The sequence below is a fragment of the Odontesthes bonariensis genome, chromosome 10 (assembly GCF_027942865.1).
Source record: "Odontesthes bonariensis isolate fOdoBon6 chromosome 10, fOdoBon6.hap1, whole genome shotgun sequence".
Taxonomy (NCBI): Eukaryota; Metazoa; Chordata; class Actinopteri; order Atheriniformes; family Atherinopsidae; genus Odontesthes; species Odontesthes bonariensis.
The window spans coordinates 6,938,606-6,955,895 of record NC_134515.1 but is presented as its reverse complement, the minus strand read 5'-3'; the positions used below and the strand labels follow the sequence as shown (position 1 = coordinate 6,955,895).

Genomic DNA, 17,290 nt, shown 5'->3' with positions numbered 1-17,290 from the left:
AAAACAACAGTGTCTGACAGAGAAAATGACTCATCATTCACTCCATCCCTGCAACTCTTGCTTTCTGCTTTCCTCTGGTCTAGTTAACAGCTCCGGCACATCCCGTACATAAAAACACAGCTCGACTTGAACGGGAACATAGACACCAATAATCTGCACAACACGCTCGCCCTCAGTTCTGAGAATTGACGTGGGTAGAAAAACAAAAGTTAAAAAAAAATAAAGTGTCCAAATGAGAGATAATATGTAATACAAACAAGTTTTTGTATCGTTTTTTTTTTTTTTATTCCATCTTAAGTTTAAAAAAAGAGCAAATGTGAAAAAGGCGACAACAGAAAGAATAAAATATACATTAAGCCTTGCTTTCGTGTCTTTGCAGTAAGTAAGGGATATATTAAATGTCCAATGTATTTACCAAGGTTGTCTGGACAGCAGTGGCTATTTGCTTTCACCATCAATAGATTTATTCTGACCTCAAAGTGTAATAGACGAGGGGAGAAACCACTGGAAGGGTTTGACTGAGATAAGATTCCTGTTAATATCCTCCGTTGTCTCTGTTACTGCTGTGAAAGCAGAAGAGCACAGACTACTGCTTTAATTCAACTGGTATTTGAATTGTATAATACAGTAGGAACTGTATATGGAAAGAATATACATACAAATACCATTCCCATGACTAAAAAAAAAAAAAGCCCTAAAGACAAGCAGAGGTTCAGGTTAGAGCAGCCAACAAAGCAAGGCTGAAAAAGCTGGACTAAATCTAGACAGGACTGTCATGAATAACTGTTCATGACAATCCTGGAAAAAAAAAAAAAGACAATATACATGGCTATTTCTGAGTTTACGAGGTGAACATCAATGACTCAAAGTCTGTTTTCATGGCCTTTGGCAGTTTGTCTTATAACTGTGATTTAATAAATTGATCGCAAGTTGACGCAGGATCTTAATGGGCTGAATTTCAGTCAAACTTTATTATGAATTTAGCCATCTGAAAAGAAACAAAGATATGTGAATAAGAACCGCTTTACTCGGAATTCTAATGGATTGATATACACCTTCACCTTCCTGTTTTTTTGGAAGTTATTTGTCGTTATTGGCTTCTTTTTCTTTTGTGCACTGGAAGGGAACTTACAGAGTACGTAGTCTTGTTCAGTGCAGCATTTTGTCCGCTAACCGCATTATCTGGGTCCCTTAGATGATGTACAACTGAGTCAGACTAACGTGTTTGCAAGTATTTTAAAAGGTTTTGGTGTGACTAACAGTCACTTGAGTCAACGTGTTCGGAGTTACTTGCTCTAACATGCTGCACCGCTGATGGACTTGCTGGTTATCTGCAACAGATGCCTTAGATACCGGACTGCATAGTGGAAACAAGGCTTTAAAGACTCATGAGTTTGACGGGCCGACGAGTCAAACAGTGACACTAACTCATCAATTTGAAAGAAAATAAGCCAGGGTATTAAAGACAATGACACTTCCTCAAAAATCACACAACTTTCTCATTTTTCTTTTTCATGACTTAACGTACAAGAACATTTTTTAAATAGGATCTGACCTCTGAAGCAAGTCTCAGAGGATATTTAAGGTTTATGCCTGTCAAATGTGATGACTGTATTTCAAACAGGCAGTCTGAATCACCACAAGTGAAAGCAGAGTCTGATCCTGAATGACAGCTTCAACTCTGTTATGACCAGCAGTATTGTAAACAAGCGGGACGAGGGAGGGATAAGGCTGAGAAAAACATGTGTTCAGACATTGTGTTTTCATTTGTTCGCCTCTGTAAATGTGCATGAATGAAGGTATTTATAAGAGTGTGTACTCAAAACGTGCATGTGTACGTGCAAATTCCGAGGAAGCCGAACTGTTTTCTCCAGCCAGACATGAGATCGTCAGAAAAATAATTACACGCACACAGAATTACAGAATACAAAAAAACCACAACTAACTGACAGCATATGGAGAGCAGGCAGAAAGAGTGCAGAAGATGGGGGACTCGGGGAGGATAAATCATTACCTTGGTTTAACTTGTTGAGTTTGTCGCTTGTTTTTTTAAGGGTAAACAACTACAAATCATCAGAAAACAAAACCACTTTCTCCTGTTTTCAACGGCTGTGTGTACATACACACATTTGCACAGATATGAAGACTTTCACTCACAGAATTGTTTCAGAAGGAGTTTGCATGCTGCTGTAGCCATGTTGAAAAAAGTAAGTGCGTACCATGATTGTTGATATGTTCAACACATTTCAACCAGCGAGTACTTGAACCTCTTCACAGAAACTGTTTACAGATGAAGGTTGTGTTATGAAATCACACGTGAAACTTATAATTGCATACTAATTAGGCTCCATGATCACCACTGTTGCTGCCAACTGCAAGCACGATTCTCTCTCTTTGACAATGTTTGACCGTGTGTGCTCCTCACTTACAAAAAACGTTTTATTCTTGCTTAAAGTAATACTGAATCCACGGTCAGCAGTGCTTGCTCTGTGTTTGTCAACCATCCTGTGCTGTTGTAGCCGCTGTGCTGACATTATCAGGTAAGTGCAAGGTTTCTTGTTTCTGTCGCTCATGTGTGAATTACCCTGGATATTAAGTTAGTTTCTAAGGATCTCTCTCATAAGAAATCAACTTAATCTCTTTATCTCCTCACAACTCATATTCGTCTATCATATCGAATATCATATCTTCTCGTGTAAAAAAATTATTGTTTTCTCAGATTAGCCTTAATAGAAATCACCCAAACTATTTAAGGAGTATTAACGCCCCCCCCCCCCTTAATTACAGCTGTATGTACACCATAGGACTTGAGCAATATTTGGCTTAGAGACTATGTAACCACAATGTCTGACCACAGAAAATATCAGAGAAGATGGTGAGATAAATAGTTGCTTTTGTTGTTATTACACACTGAAACAATAGTCTATCATAGTTAAATAATTGGAACAAACATTTCCAGCACATTTTTTCCATGTTACCTTTTGTTCAATCTAAACAACTAGGCTCTAAATATATATTTTCCATCTTAAAACAACTTTATCTAAAAAAAAGACAGCTTTTTTTTTAATGTACAATATCTGTAGTTTTGTATATTAAATCAGTTTGGACCTGTTCCAAGCCTCACAATGTTTGAGAGACAACCGCCTATAGTTATATAAGACCCGCCTAATAATATGCACTGTCACAGCAACCATTGTTTAGCTCACTCCAGTGCAAATGAGTTTTGTTTCCTGCCTTAGGTGGATGAAAATGTCTCACCTCCCTGCTGCCGCCAGAGGCTGGATGATCGGACCTAAGACCCTTTACCATTCCGTGACAGAGTAACACAGTTTTCAGCTAAAGATTTTTTGTGTAGTTTTTGGTGTATAAGAAAAAGCTGTTTGGTCATTAAAATACTGTCATTTACACTTTCCAATATAAAGGTAAAATTCAACTTTGAAAATTAAAGGCCTGATTCAAACTGTAAATGTACACATTTCAATAGCAAAGAACAACTTGTGTTCTATGTAAAGATGTAATGTGTCGAACCTTTCAAGTGCCGTTGTGGCTGGCATTTTTAGCCTTCTTGTTTAGGCCTTAGTTGTCCTTTTGGTTGAAAATTGTGTTCATCTGGACTGAAGTCAGGCAACCAAACTTAAACGGCAAAAAAACAGTCCATAATTTAGCCACAACAGGGGGAAAAAAAAGCACATTAGTTGCTTTTCCAGTGTGTTGAATATTATTGTCCTGCTGTGTGCTCATAAAACTCAGAACTTTGCTTAATTAAAGGGCAACCAGGCCCCACACAATTCCCAAAACATAACAGGGAAAGCCTAAATTGTTGATAACCTCAGAAGTTATTGTATCATTTTTTCTGAATTGCACAACAATGAAACAAGGAAGCGTGTCATTTTCAAACAACTTAATGCTTAATGAAATAGCTCATTTCAGTTATGTAAAACAAGGGGTTTGCATTCTTGTAGCTGTAGCAGCTGTGCTCTTAGGACCTTCATCATGTTGCTTTAGACAGGATGTTTCAAAGGGTAATAAACCTTGTATTCTGGCACAGACATTTTGACAGTTTTTCTCCATCTTCGTCACCGACAGCCACAGTCTTCTTAAAATGTCCATGTTTTTGTCAAGCTCGCGAGTTCAACCCCTTGGCATGTTTGATTCAAGGTTCCTTGGAATTACTGATAGCTTTAAAAAAAAAAATTTTAAAAAAAGGAGAGAAGAAAGGAATAGTTTCTTATAATATTTTCTTTCAACACCAATAGACCATGGCCTTCAGCTATGACATTTTTGTAAATTGAAAAGTAAAAGCCTGAGGAAGAAATGTAGCTCCCTGGAAACCAATTACTAAAAGTTATTAGAGCTTCCAAGTCAAATACTTTTCTAAATAAGTTGAATGCAAAAAGAAACATCAAACATTTTGGTCCAACGCAACCTGTTATAGTGCAATGTCATCTCTTCATGGTTTAGTAGTGTCCAGGTAGTGACTGGATGTAACTCCAGTTCAGATGAAGTTTGTAGCCCTAAGACCACAGAGGGTAAATGTATCTTTAAGAAAAATGACAAACGTCTTACCTACTTTTAAAAAAAAATTAAAAATTAATAAATTAAAAAACAGGAAACTGTTTAAACAAACCACTTTTATTGTGATGTTCAGCAAACGTGTGTTTTGTTCACTGCCATCCCCAACACACACACAGAGATATGGAGCACAGCAGATACGAGATGGATGAAGTAAAGATCAAAGGCTGACAAGCGTTAAATGCTGATACAGGCCCCAGCACAGCAGCACTTTGACATATTCAATTTAAAAGAAGTGTGATAACGTGAACTGTTTTCACACATGAACACTAGACACGTTCTGGAGAATGTGCGGACAATGTGGTCCACAATTAACTTCAGCTGCTTTTCACACATGTACTTCACAAATTAGGGCTGAACGATCTATCGTTTGACCGAAAATCGCAATCCTTTTTGGTGAAATATAACCAAAACTTTGGAGCGCTTCTGCCTCAACGCCATGTTGGAAACACTCAGAGCCAAAATACGAAGCGTGAACATGACGTCATCTCTTCGAGAACGGGTTCTCGATTCCCACCACTAATTATGACATGCTAGCTTTACGTGGAAGAGTTTGCACTGAAAGTCTCTCGTTTTTGTGGTTGTTTTTGAAGGAGATCCACACATAAGTGTTTGACAGCTGTGGTCTTCAGCTTTGTACGTTTCTCTTCTTGGCATCTAATCTAACCGTGCCAGACACATTATACCGCAGCGTGGCACTTGAGGCAGTTGTTTTCACAGTGGATGGCAAACAGCTCTGTGCATTACTGCCACCTTGTGGTGGTACTAAACCATTACTACTAGCTGATGGTTAAAACGGAATAGAGCCATATAAACCAATTTTTAGTCCAATAATATTCCAACAGTCAAAAATCATTGCCCATCCTCAATTTGCACTCTCAAAGCGTCATTACTTGCCACGGATTTACTCCATCTCACCCACTGATCTTACAGTTTACGGGGGTCTGAGTTGAGGAAAAAAAAAAGTCGAGCGAATGTTTGTGAAATTTGTGCTTTCACGCATCACCGATATGGAACAAAGTGGCTTTTGTCATTTTTGTTTGTTTGTCCATGCTTTGCACAGCGAGAGAAGATCTGAGCATATGACCAGGCCCGGCTGCAGCTTCAGGCAATACGTAATTAGGAATAATGATGGTTTATTTCCTTTCTGTGTAACTTGAGCACCAAAGTTGCTTCCAAAGGCAGCATTTCAGCTTACAGCTATGGGCAACAATGAGTTTTAGGTCATTAGATGAGCCTTAATGCCCTTAACATTAAGGCCCTTAATGTTTGTAAACCTTTATAAAAGTGTGTTTTGCTGCTTGCTGACCCTATTTGACATGTATATCATCTTTAGGTGAGAGTTGGAACAAAGATGGACCAATAAATTGAAAGCTTTGCCTTCCGGATCAGCTTGCTCTTTACCACGACAGACTGGAGCAGCGTCTTCATTACTGCTGACGAAGACCCAATCCGTCTGTCCATCTCTCGTTCCAACCTGCCATCACTCGTGAACAACATACCTACATACTTAAACTCCTCCACCTGAGGAAAGGACTCATCCCCAACCCGGAGAGAGCATTCCACCTTCCACCTGAAGCTCCTGGCTTGAAGAAGCCAACAGAATCACATCATCTGCAAAAAGCAGAGATGGGACCTTGAGGTTCCCAAACCAGCCGCCTTCCTCTCCACAACTACGCTTTGAAATCATGTCCGTGAAAATTACAAACAGGATCAGTGACAAGAGGAAGCCCTGGCAGAGCCCAACACGCACTGTAAGAAAGTTCGACTTAGTGCCAAGAATGCGGACCCAGCTCTTGCTTTTGCCCACAGTATCACTCGGGAACACGGTCGTAAGCCTGTTTCAAGTTTACAAAACACATGGTCAACAATGGTCAAACTCCCATGATTCCCTCAGTAACTCTGCATGGGTAAAGACCTGGTCCACTGTTCCACAACCATGGGGATAGATTCCTTTTAAATGAAAGGATTATTTATCATATTCTACTGCTGGTGAAATGAGGATGTCATAAGGCTTTAATGTAATAAAAAGCTTTCAATTCATCTAGCACATATTAGTCAGATAACTGTATTGAAATATAGATCACATGTATGTAATATCCCAGAAAAAAGCCACGTGTAGTCTAAACAATGGGATGCAGCAACATGGTCCACACATTTGCACACTACTGAAGCAGTTATGCTCTTGAAGTTCAGAATATGTTAGTTTATACACTTAATTTTAATGTAGAGTTTAGATGTGTGTGTGTGTGTACGCAACTCTGCCTTCTCTTCAACTGTAAACTCTGGGGTAAACACTACAATCCTCAATCAATGCAACACTAAAACAAGTCTGACCCATGCAGACTCCTAATCCTGCCAAAACCAAAGAGAGTCTTAACACTAAATAATGCAGAACACTGCAGGAGGAGAAAACTGGGGACGAGAAAGAGTATTGAAAGCCATAACAAAAAACACAATGTTTAATAAGTGGGACACAGAGAGGCAGATAAACAGAATGCAAGTACAAGATATGCATTTTTTTGTGTGCAATTAAGTTTACTTAACATTACTGTCTTGAAAGATGTCGCTTATCACTCGAACTGTGAATTTAAATTCATTCTTAAGAGACTGGGAAGCCTTTAACCCATACTACTATGCACACCACAGTATGCAGAGATTTTATTGCTCACAGAGAAAGAACTGACATGGATTCAAAACAACAAAACTAAATAGCCTTTGTACTCTAAGTTTATGTGTTCCCTGATGATGCAGGGAGGAACCAACCAAAAAACAAGAGCAGGGTGATGGACTTTTGTTTTTGTAATCACCCAGCCCGAACAAAAATAGTTATGGGTTTGGGCACTGCAGCAGACGGACAAATGCAGATGATAAAATAACGACAAAGAGACCTGAAGAAGAGACCGCAGAGGTACAAATGACGGGTTACTACAATATGAAAAAAAATGTAGGCAAAGATGATGGTGTACAATCAAATAATAATAATAAAAAGGCAAGTTAATAGATTTACAGAGGATAAAAAACAGGTTTCAGAAATCAAACTGTAAGACTTTCCACTATTTTACCCATTTTGCCAGCCATGTCTGTAAGAGCAATTAGAAATACATATCAGACATAAAGGCGTCAAATGCTGTCCATTTAATACACACTGAAACTATAAACAGATTGGACACCAAAAGAACGAGAAGTTCTTTACAGATCTGCAGGCTGCAATGTGAGAGTGTGAGTGTGTGTGTGTGTGTGTGTGTGTGTGTGTGTGTGTGTGTGTGTGTGTGTGTGTAAGAGAAAGAAGAGTAGAGAGTGAAAGAACCACAGCTCTAAGCCGAAACTCGCTTCACCCTGTCCTGCTGGCATCAAACTACTGGCCAGAATTGACCCAGGAACCATCGTGCGTCGGGACACGTATAAAGCAGGAAAAGGCAAGCGATAGAGACACTGAGGCATGAAACATTTGCATCAGTGGTAATAAAGGACATTGACTTAAACGACATTTGGGGCATGCATGAAGCAGGGCATCCGGTCATGAACACTGCTATCCCACAAGCAGGATAAGGTGGGAGGAGCCCTGTGTGGGGGCCCGTTGAGTTACAACCAATCCCCCTCAATGGGTTTGTCTCTCCCTCTCTGTGCTACAGTAGTACCAGGAAAAGTGAAAATAAGGAATGGAGGGTGGGAAAAAAAATAAAAAAGGTTGAGGGGGACGATAAGCAGTTCACTCACAGCCCCTTGCAGTGGGCCTCTGAAGACAGACAGAAAGAGTGAGCAAGAAGGCAGACAGAAGCTCAGTCTCATTTGAGTGTCTCTCTTAAAAGTACAACACCCTGTCTACGAAAAATGGTGTAAAATCAAATTAGAAATGTAGGAGATTTTGAGAATATGGACAACATGCTACTGTATTCAAATTTAGCAGAATACAATTTTTATTCTTCCAACGTAGCCTCAGAATAATATTTTACATATTGACACTATGAAGATAAAGTAGAAGCTGGTGTTATCCGAGTCTTCATTATTCTTTTTGAATGGCTGATCCTAGAATAGATACACAAGATTGAACACCACAGGGAATCTTTTCTCCCCGTCGCTGCTGGGCAAAAACACTGGGTCACTATGTTAATTGCGAATCTATATAAAAATGTAAAAACAGGCCCTTACAATTAGCTAACAAGATCAACCCTCATTTCATTGGAAAATAACATATTGCATTATGTGCCCCCCCTTTCTTTTAACCTTTTTTTTCTTCCTTTTTTACTTTAAAATTGACTTATACTACTTCAAATGCATAAACTCTCCTGCTTGCAGTCCATAGCTCTCCAACTCTGAATAGATTTTAGAAGGAAAACAAAAGAAAAACTGCTGTCATCAATTTCCCATGTGTTTTTTTTAAAGAAGATGATGCAACACAGTGGTAAACATGCCTCTGTCCCAACCTTTCTTCAAAACGACTGCAAGCATCAAATTCAAATCTTCCAAATAAATATATAAAGTTCCAGTACTTGATTTGTTCCCTCTCCATTTGTTTGCCTTTTCCTTTCTTAAGTAGAAAACGTGGACAAACGGACCGTAGAAACAAGCCAGTCAGAAGTCCACACTGACACACAAACACTCACAGGTTTAATGAGTAACTTCAGTAATGAGCCAGTCATGCTGTTAGTGTGGTTGTAAAACACATTCATGTGAGCGCTCACATCAGTCTAATTAAAATAACTTTTTTTTTTTTTTTTAAACCAATGGAAAGTGGGTCTAATGTTCAACACAGAGGACATGGTTGGTTACAAATAGTTTCTGACTGCTTGGGGAATTACCTTTATTATAGAGTTTAGCATTTCCCCATTGTATTAAGATTTTTCTGAACAAATTCACTCAATGGCTCAGAAGTCACTTAAGTCACTAGAATTGGTAACAATGCCTACTGATTTAATCTGATTCTGATTTTATCTATTGTTCTTATTTCTTTCTTTTTTGTTTAAAATTTAAATCATGCTTTTTATTTCTACTGTTTTAATGTCTCTGTAAAGCACTTTGAATCGCCTTGTAGTTGAATTGTGCTATACAGATAAACTTGCATTGCTTTACTCGGGTTCAAGCCTTCCCACTGTACATGATAAAGCTTTAATCCAGGGTGTGCACTCAGACGATAACAGATGGATCTGCTGAAAATGTTTTAGTAAGAGACGAAGAGCGACTGAATCGGCAGCTCCAAAATAAAATTGGAATTTACAAACTTTAAATTGGAATAAATAAATCAATAACAATCAATGTGTGAATGAACCACCAAATATACTGGGCAGGCTGTAAATATAAATGAGTGGCCCACCCATGTTAAGTGTACGTGTGGGAAACATCGGAGTTTCCTAGTCTGATCCTAATTACGCTAAATCAAAGTCAGTGAATGAGCTGTGTGTTTCAGGACACACTGGGAGACTTTGGTTCCCTCTTGTTAAGGGCTTGTGTTTGCGTGGCATGGGAAAAATGAGTAGTTTTCATGTTTTCTTCAAATTCCACTTTGATTCCACCATGTCATATAGTATAAATTGCATGAAAAAAAAGCATTTTACAACTGTGACCACATTCCTTGCAGCAATTCTCTCTATGGGACATAAAAGGGTAGAAAAAATGTTTATGCTAGTTTAAAAACTAATAGGTAGCAGGATATATCTATGCAAATGAGCCGCTTTTAAGCTAACCTAAATAACAAATATACACAATTCAGCTCAATTTGCATTCAAAGAACAAAATGCAATGCAATAATTAACCTCTAAAAGCAGAATGTGTGAGGCATCTGGGGTGGCTGGGGAATCTGCAATGTGGGGCATGGTTCCCACGCAGCCTATGGCAGCAAAATGTGAGACAAAGCATGAAAATAAAGATGGAAGAAAAAAAAACTCACTTTCAATAATTCAGGGAAACTCATCTTATTCTGTGACTTCCCTGATCGTTCAACCACGTTGTATGAGCTTATAAAGCCCCTGATTTTTCTATAAAAAGTAGAGAATGATCTGTTGCAAGATGTGTCTTGTTTCAGCTCCTTGAAAGCCACTTATCTAAAACCTACAGATTTATCACAAAACAAAACTGATTTTTTTTATCCCCAAAGACAGGGATGGTAATCAGTTATGAAGTTAAACTGTTCTACAATAACCTTTTATTTCCAATCACGAATATACTTCTGTCTGGTAGAAAGTCTAATCCCTCCACTGATAGACAAAGCTACCCGAACCAAAACAGTGCATGAACCCTGTGATCTATGCCATTGTTTAGCACCGTGATTCATAAAGAGGTAAAACTCAGTGAACTTGAAATTCTGTGAAAAGTACTCCTACGTCAACCTGTGACCTTAAACTGTGAGGTGAGACGCTCCTGACGTCGATCTGGACAAGCCCCTTGGGAGCTTCAAACAAGACGTAATCACATCAGCCACAACACCAAAGCTTACACTACATTTATGCTGTAGCTACATAATTGCCTCTCATAAGGAAAACATTAGCTCCTGTTTAGCACATTTACATTAAGGAGAGAGGGGGATACTTTAGATGATGGAAATAAAAGAGCAACAACGTGTCTTTTAAAGGTTGCTGTGAAATGTGGATGCCACAAAACAGAATGTTTTCTTCAACCCCAGTTCAGATTTATTTTTCATAACCCTGATTCGACTTCCCACCCACTTTTAAAAGGCTTTCACAACACCTGGTATCTGTTAGTTCTTTCTCTTGAGTGAAAAACTTAAACCACACAGGGAATAAATAATATTTTATCGGTTCTGCACAAATGGAAGTTAGGATGCTGACAATATCTACTTTAAAATCCCTAATAGGTGAGAATAGGGCTTTCTGTCTAAATGAGCTTTGTGGCACATAAAACTAAAGAGTAAACTAGAGATGATCATTTGAACTGGCATAAGATCCTATCTGACAAGGATTTAATGTATTGGCATCACCTGAAATAAATCAGATCGAACTCCAATTGTTTTATACCACACAGTCTGTTATATCGTGGTGATCCTCTTCTTTATGACAACCAGTCTCCAAAGAGCTGCAAGTAATTAAAGCCAATACCCTTAACATTTTCCAACCAGCTTTGATAAATAAGGAAAGATATGTCAGACTTTCTAGCCTTAACAATTTTTCGTTTGAAAAAATTCTTTCGTTTGAAAAAAAACAAAAACATTAAAATAGACTCAGAGTTGTCAGATGTCATAACTGCTACCTCAGATCGGAATCAGAACCCAAATTAAACTTAAAGTCCCAGACCAGAAACATATGATGGCAGAGAAATCCTTTACAAAAACAATCACCCACTGATATCAATAATATCTAAAACACAAACAAACTGCTGCTGAGCACCGGCAACATAAAGAGAAGCCCGTCTCTCAGATCTCAAGGGGAACCATCGGTCCTCTTTGGCCGGCAGCCTCCACCACAGGAGGCGCAGACGGTGGCATCAAGGGGCCCAAATGACGGCAGACTTGGCTCGAGCTACGCTAAACAAGCCAGAGCCTGGCGGGAAGGCAGTTCTTGAGGAGGGGGCAAAAGTGCACCACTGTACAGGAAAGGGGTGCTCTGATTTACAATAGAAAGCTAAACTAAAGCGTTGTTGTAAAATGTAATACAGCACATTAATTATTTTCCTTTTGCTATCTTTTTTTCTTTTAAGTTATCAACATAATTGTAATTACTAAATAAAACATCAACTTTCAATCGTGCATATGGCGTCATCAACACTTCATCAACACCTATGACATCACCTTAAAAGTCTGTGCTCAGAATCAATTTTTGGGTCATAATGTGTGTTGTAATGACCGACGACGTCATAGTTTCTAGCTGGCTTTCAAACTCCATGAACCGCACAAAGGCTATGAAAAGAAAAAAAATGTAACGCATAACAAAGAGGTGCATATGCCCCTGCAGGTATTTTACACACGTGCATGTACGTGCATATGTGCACACATACATACCACGCTGCCTGGAGTCCACCTACATTTCAAAACGGTGTATTACGTGTTGAAGACCATGTACATCTGCGATCATTTTACAACCTGCCTGTAACTTAGCAAAGTAAAAACCTCTCAAGCACAATGTGCTCCACTAAGCACCTCATTAAAGAAAAAGGCCCTCTGTATCCCACTGAGGTAATAGGTGGGAGGGAGGGCTTTATATGATGGAATCAACAAGGAAAAATGACAGATTGTCCCTTATAACGCAACGCAGCTCAACTTCCAACTTTTTCCAGAACACTGAGAAACTTAACACCAACTCCGTAGGTGTTATGTAGCTGCCAACGCGAGCACATAACATATAACATGAGCACATACTTATTACTCTTGGAGATACAAGGTTTTCCTTCAACGCAATGGGAGGTAAGGGGTCAGTAATTTCTGTTGTGGAGAGCATGGTGTGTTTACTCAACATAGTACAGAAGCAACCTGGTGAGAAAAAGAAAAGGTGCAAAGGCAACCAAACATACAAATGGTGCAACAAAAACCTAATCTGGAGAAGAAAAATTAAAAAAAAAAAAAACACTTCATGTTCTCCAGAACGATGATACTTTAACTCATTTCATGGTTGCCTTGACAACAAATGTTCCAAAAGGTGCAAACACTGAAAACAAAGCAGTACAGTTATAACCGTTTAACATTAAGTGCTAAAAAAGCCCAAATAGAAAATAATGAAAATTGCAGAGGAAAGAAACATTGTCTCGTTGCATACAATCATGGCTGAGCCGCTACTAAAAACTGGAAATAAACATTTATTGTAAACGATTCACCAAATATGAATAAGTACCTCATACAACTTCAAAGAAACCAAAATAGCCCCTTCAATCAAATTAGACTAATTAGCGGTTCTCATTTTAAGTAAAACTAAAGTTTTTTGTCTATAGCATCAAAGTGAAACACTTAAGCAACACTAATAACCTTTAATGAGGAGCAGAGAGGACGGCGGGAAAACATGATTCACAAACTCCACAACAGCAAGACAGCCGACTCTACTGTATGAACCATAAAACAGCGGAGAACACCTTTTTTTCCTGCTACTATACGTGTAGGACACGATATTGAACTGAACAAATGAGAAGAACTTTCTGTTATAGCAATGCTCACAGACTCCATTTCCCCTCCTCTCAGCTCTATACCGCTCTGTCCTTTAGTGATTTCTGCAGTCTCCACCACATCACAGACAGAAAAGAAAGCAGGAATGCATCTCACTTCTCCGTGCGTTTCTGAAACCACATTACATCCTTCTGCCTGTCAGTTTACACCCCAAGTTGTTAAAACATGCCCAGCAAACCAGAGACATCCCATTGACATCCATATGACATCTGCTACAGGTTCGCAAGGCAATGTTCTGAGCGGGAAGTTACTGAGATGTGTAACAAGCTGGTCCTTTTGGTGTTGGTGCAACGCTGTTATTGGAACTTTACGGATAGTTTTCAACAAGTTTTGTAGGGGAACGTCGACACTTTACTGGGTTTTATTACATGTTATGTGTTTTCACATGTGCATTCATAAAAGTCATTCACCAGTATAGATAGTTTTCTATCAGTATACTAATGATAGAACCATTTCCCCACATCTGCCAGTGAAAAGATACAGCACCCACACATCAAGCCTTTGTCAGTGTAGGTGTAAAGCTGGGTGGAACATGTGTTTGGCTGTGGCACAGACACACTGGGTTCAATCCGCAGTTACGTCTGCAAATTTTGAATGTCCTGCAAATAAACATCCCGGGTTTCCCTTTTTTTTTTTGTTTGCTGCATGTTCATTTAAATCACCCGTTATAACCTTTATTATACTTTCGGCTTCCTCTGCGTGTTTGGGGTTACAGGGATTTGCACACTGGCTCTGTTGCAGGCAGGCAAACACACACACACACACACACACACACACGTGGAACTCGGGTTTATGCACCTGCCTAAAACAACACCACCACCACACACACACACAAAAACAACCAGGACAAGGCGAGTGTAGAGGCTGAAATGCATCATGAATCTACAGCCCAGAATACCATGTGGTCTCAAGGTAAACACTGTTCCGCAAGAAAACAAAGAGGGACTCCAAGATTTCCCCTTTCTCAATGCAATCATATTGGGCAGCCAACTCATTACATGCAAACAAAATAAATTAAATTAAAAAGAGTGAATTTTATCTCACCTGATGTGGCATATCAACCTTTACTTTGTGGTGTACCAGAGTGGGGCCCAAATGTTGAAGCCAGGTCCCCAAACTTCCCGCGCCAGTTGAGTTGAAGGCGGGTTGAAAACAATTTTTCCACGTTGATCTTTTTGTTTGTTTTTTGTCCCTCTGTTTAAAGCAAAACTGTCAACAGAGAGGAAAGAAAAGTATATTAAGAAGGGTTAATCCAACGGCCAGCATAGGTGGGGGGATGGGGGGTGTCGTCCCGTTATTTCTTGCTTGGACACACCGTTCCGTCTAGCCCAACGTCAGTCAGTAAATCTGGAGGAAAGCACCGTCGGGAATGGGACTTTAGACCTTTCGCGAATCACTTAGGGTCATGTGGGAGATCCGGCACAAGCGCACCCAAGTTACACACGATGTAACTCTTTCATTCAAGCGCAACTTTCATGTTTTATTATTTCCCCACTGCTGGCTGCCGTCACCCACAGCGCATTTTGTTTGTAAAACATGGGAATAAAAATGGTAACCGCAAAGTCACTGAGAGATGTTAGTGGAAGAAGCGCTTTGTTTAGTTAACAGACTACATAGAGTTGAGCCTTTATGGCATGAATTAAGTCAGGTTACGGGGGTTTGTACACGTGCCAACACACACGGCCATTTCAAAAGCCACATTTTAAAAGGAGTGCTGCCGTCCCCCCTTTTCTTCACACATGAACAGACACAACTGGGCTCTGAAACAGGCTAGCACAAACAGGAGCGGTGGGCTTCCAGCGGAATCTGAAAATGTCCTGCAATTGCCACATACTGTGTATATTACTGTGAATATTGTTGTGTTTACAGCTGCAGGGGCGGCTGTGGATTGTCTCTCCACAATGACATTACGCCCAGGCTCACTGGATACATTGTTAATGTCATCGGTATGTCACAATATTGCAGCCCGCTTGAGAGCAATAACATCAGCTAGCGCTACGCTCACAGCAGCACACTTTACTGGCCTCAAAAGCGCGTGTGCAACTAAGCACTTCTCAGCAAAACGAAACGATAAAAGAGCGTTAAGTACAATGCTACAGCGGTGTTACAGCACCCCTGACGACGCGGGACGACCCCCCCACAGGTACGGGAAAGCGTAAAATAACTTACATTAGTCCATGCGAAGAGCAACGTAAGCAGACACTCCGTTAGTCCAGTTTTTTTAGATCTGTATCAACACAGATGGACAGCACTTCTCCAGAGCCCCGCCTCCACGGATTGCCAGTCAGGCATATCTATACGTACATATAATCCTCGCAGCGTCCAATCACAGCCCTCCACTCCGGAATTGTGTACATTTCCATTGGCTGAGGATCTTATCAATCTGGAGCTGAGTTGCCAGCTGTCTCTGTACCATATAGGGGTGTGTCGTGACGTAGCAGATAGCCTGATAGATCGTAAACATTTAACATAAAGGAAATAATGTGCCTGAATGCATGTAACTAATTAGGAGGATTTTAGTCAATTTGTGTTTTTAATGCGTTTGTTTGCATGCTCATATTAAGTCTTTACGTTTCACATGGTAAACATTTTAGATACATTTGTGTGGGGATTTTTGTTTCACTATTGTTGCATTTTTATCTTAAATATACTCACGTCGGATAATTCATTATTTATAATTCACCTATACATAATATATGAAAGTCCCAGCATCCTCTCTCTCTCTCTCTGGTCTCTGTCCTACAAACTTGTGGTAACTGATAGTACAGGATAGCCTACACATACCACGCGCAACAGAGATTAATGGTCAAATATTTGCACCTACCCATTAGTCTGTTCATGATAGATATATGAAGTCACAGCAGACCCAATTTGTCTCCTGGACAGAAGAATTCAGAGGGAATGACCGGACCCTGTGGTGCTATACTGTGTCACCATGGGAGATATTATTAAAGCACTTCAATCATCACATTAACGGCCTATAATTAGTGGTGATCTTCCCCCTTTCTATCCATCTCTTCCCTGTACAGACCAGCACACAGTAGTAGCCTTGAGGAGCTGGTCTGTGGTGTGTTTTCTGTAAAGTACATCAGAAAAAAAAGTACCAAAAGAAGTCTATGTTAGCACCATGACATTTAGTAAAAGTCCCCAAATTTCAGATTAAAGTCAGTGATATAAATAAGTTAAACACAGGCTAACAAAGCCTGCTTATTGTTGGCTTTAGTTTCTATGTAAAAACATTGTGATATTTTGAATTTGCTCCCGTTGCTATGCTAGAGGCTTTTGAAACATCATCGTGTAAAATATGAAATTTGAAGAAGAAATTTAAAAAGAATATTGTAATATATAAGTACCATGTAAGTCTAGAACTTCCAAAGCCAGTTTATATAAAAAGGATATAAAAAGGAGCATCCACCAGTCTTTGTCTTTCCAAGTGAGGATGGGTAGTGGATCCCCATTTTGTTCCAAACCCCATCAAAGAATTACCACCAAAAAATGTAGCTGCAAAAAAATTTGGGTTTTCATCATGTATAGTACCCTATATTGTGAAACGATTCAGGATGCCTGGGGAAATCTTAGTGTATGAAGGCAAAATACTGAAAAAACTCTTGGTTG

General features: G+C 39.5%; 1 protein-coding gene across 1 annotated transcript in view; it reads right to left on the bottom strand.

Annotated features, from left to right (window-relative positions):
* LOC142390564 (vitamin D3 receptor A) overlaps positions 1 to 15,927 on the bottom strand; it is a 71,403-nt gene extending 55,476 nt beyond the window's left edge. The window contains exons 1-2 of the mRNA XM_075476097.1: positions 15,845 to 15,927; positions 14,720 to 14,884 (exon numbers count right to left, since the gene is read on the bottom strand). The gene's annotated coding sequence lies outside the window, so the exon portion shown is untranslated. The remainder of the gene's footprint in view (positions 1 to 14,719; positions 14,885 to 15,844) is intronic.
* Positions 15,928 to 17,290: the final 1,363 nt, after the last annotated feature.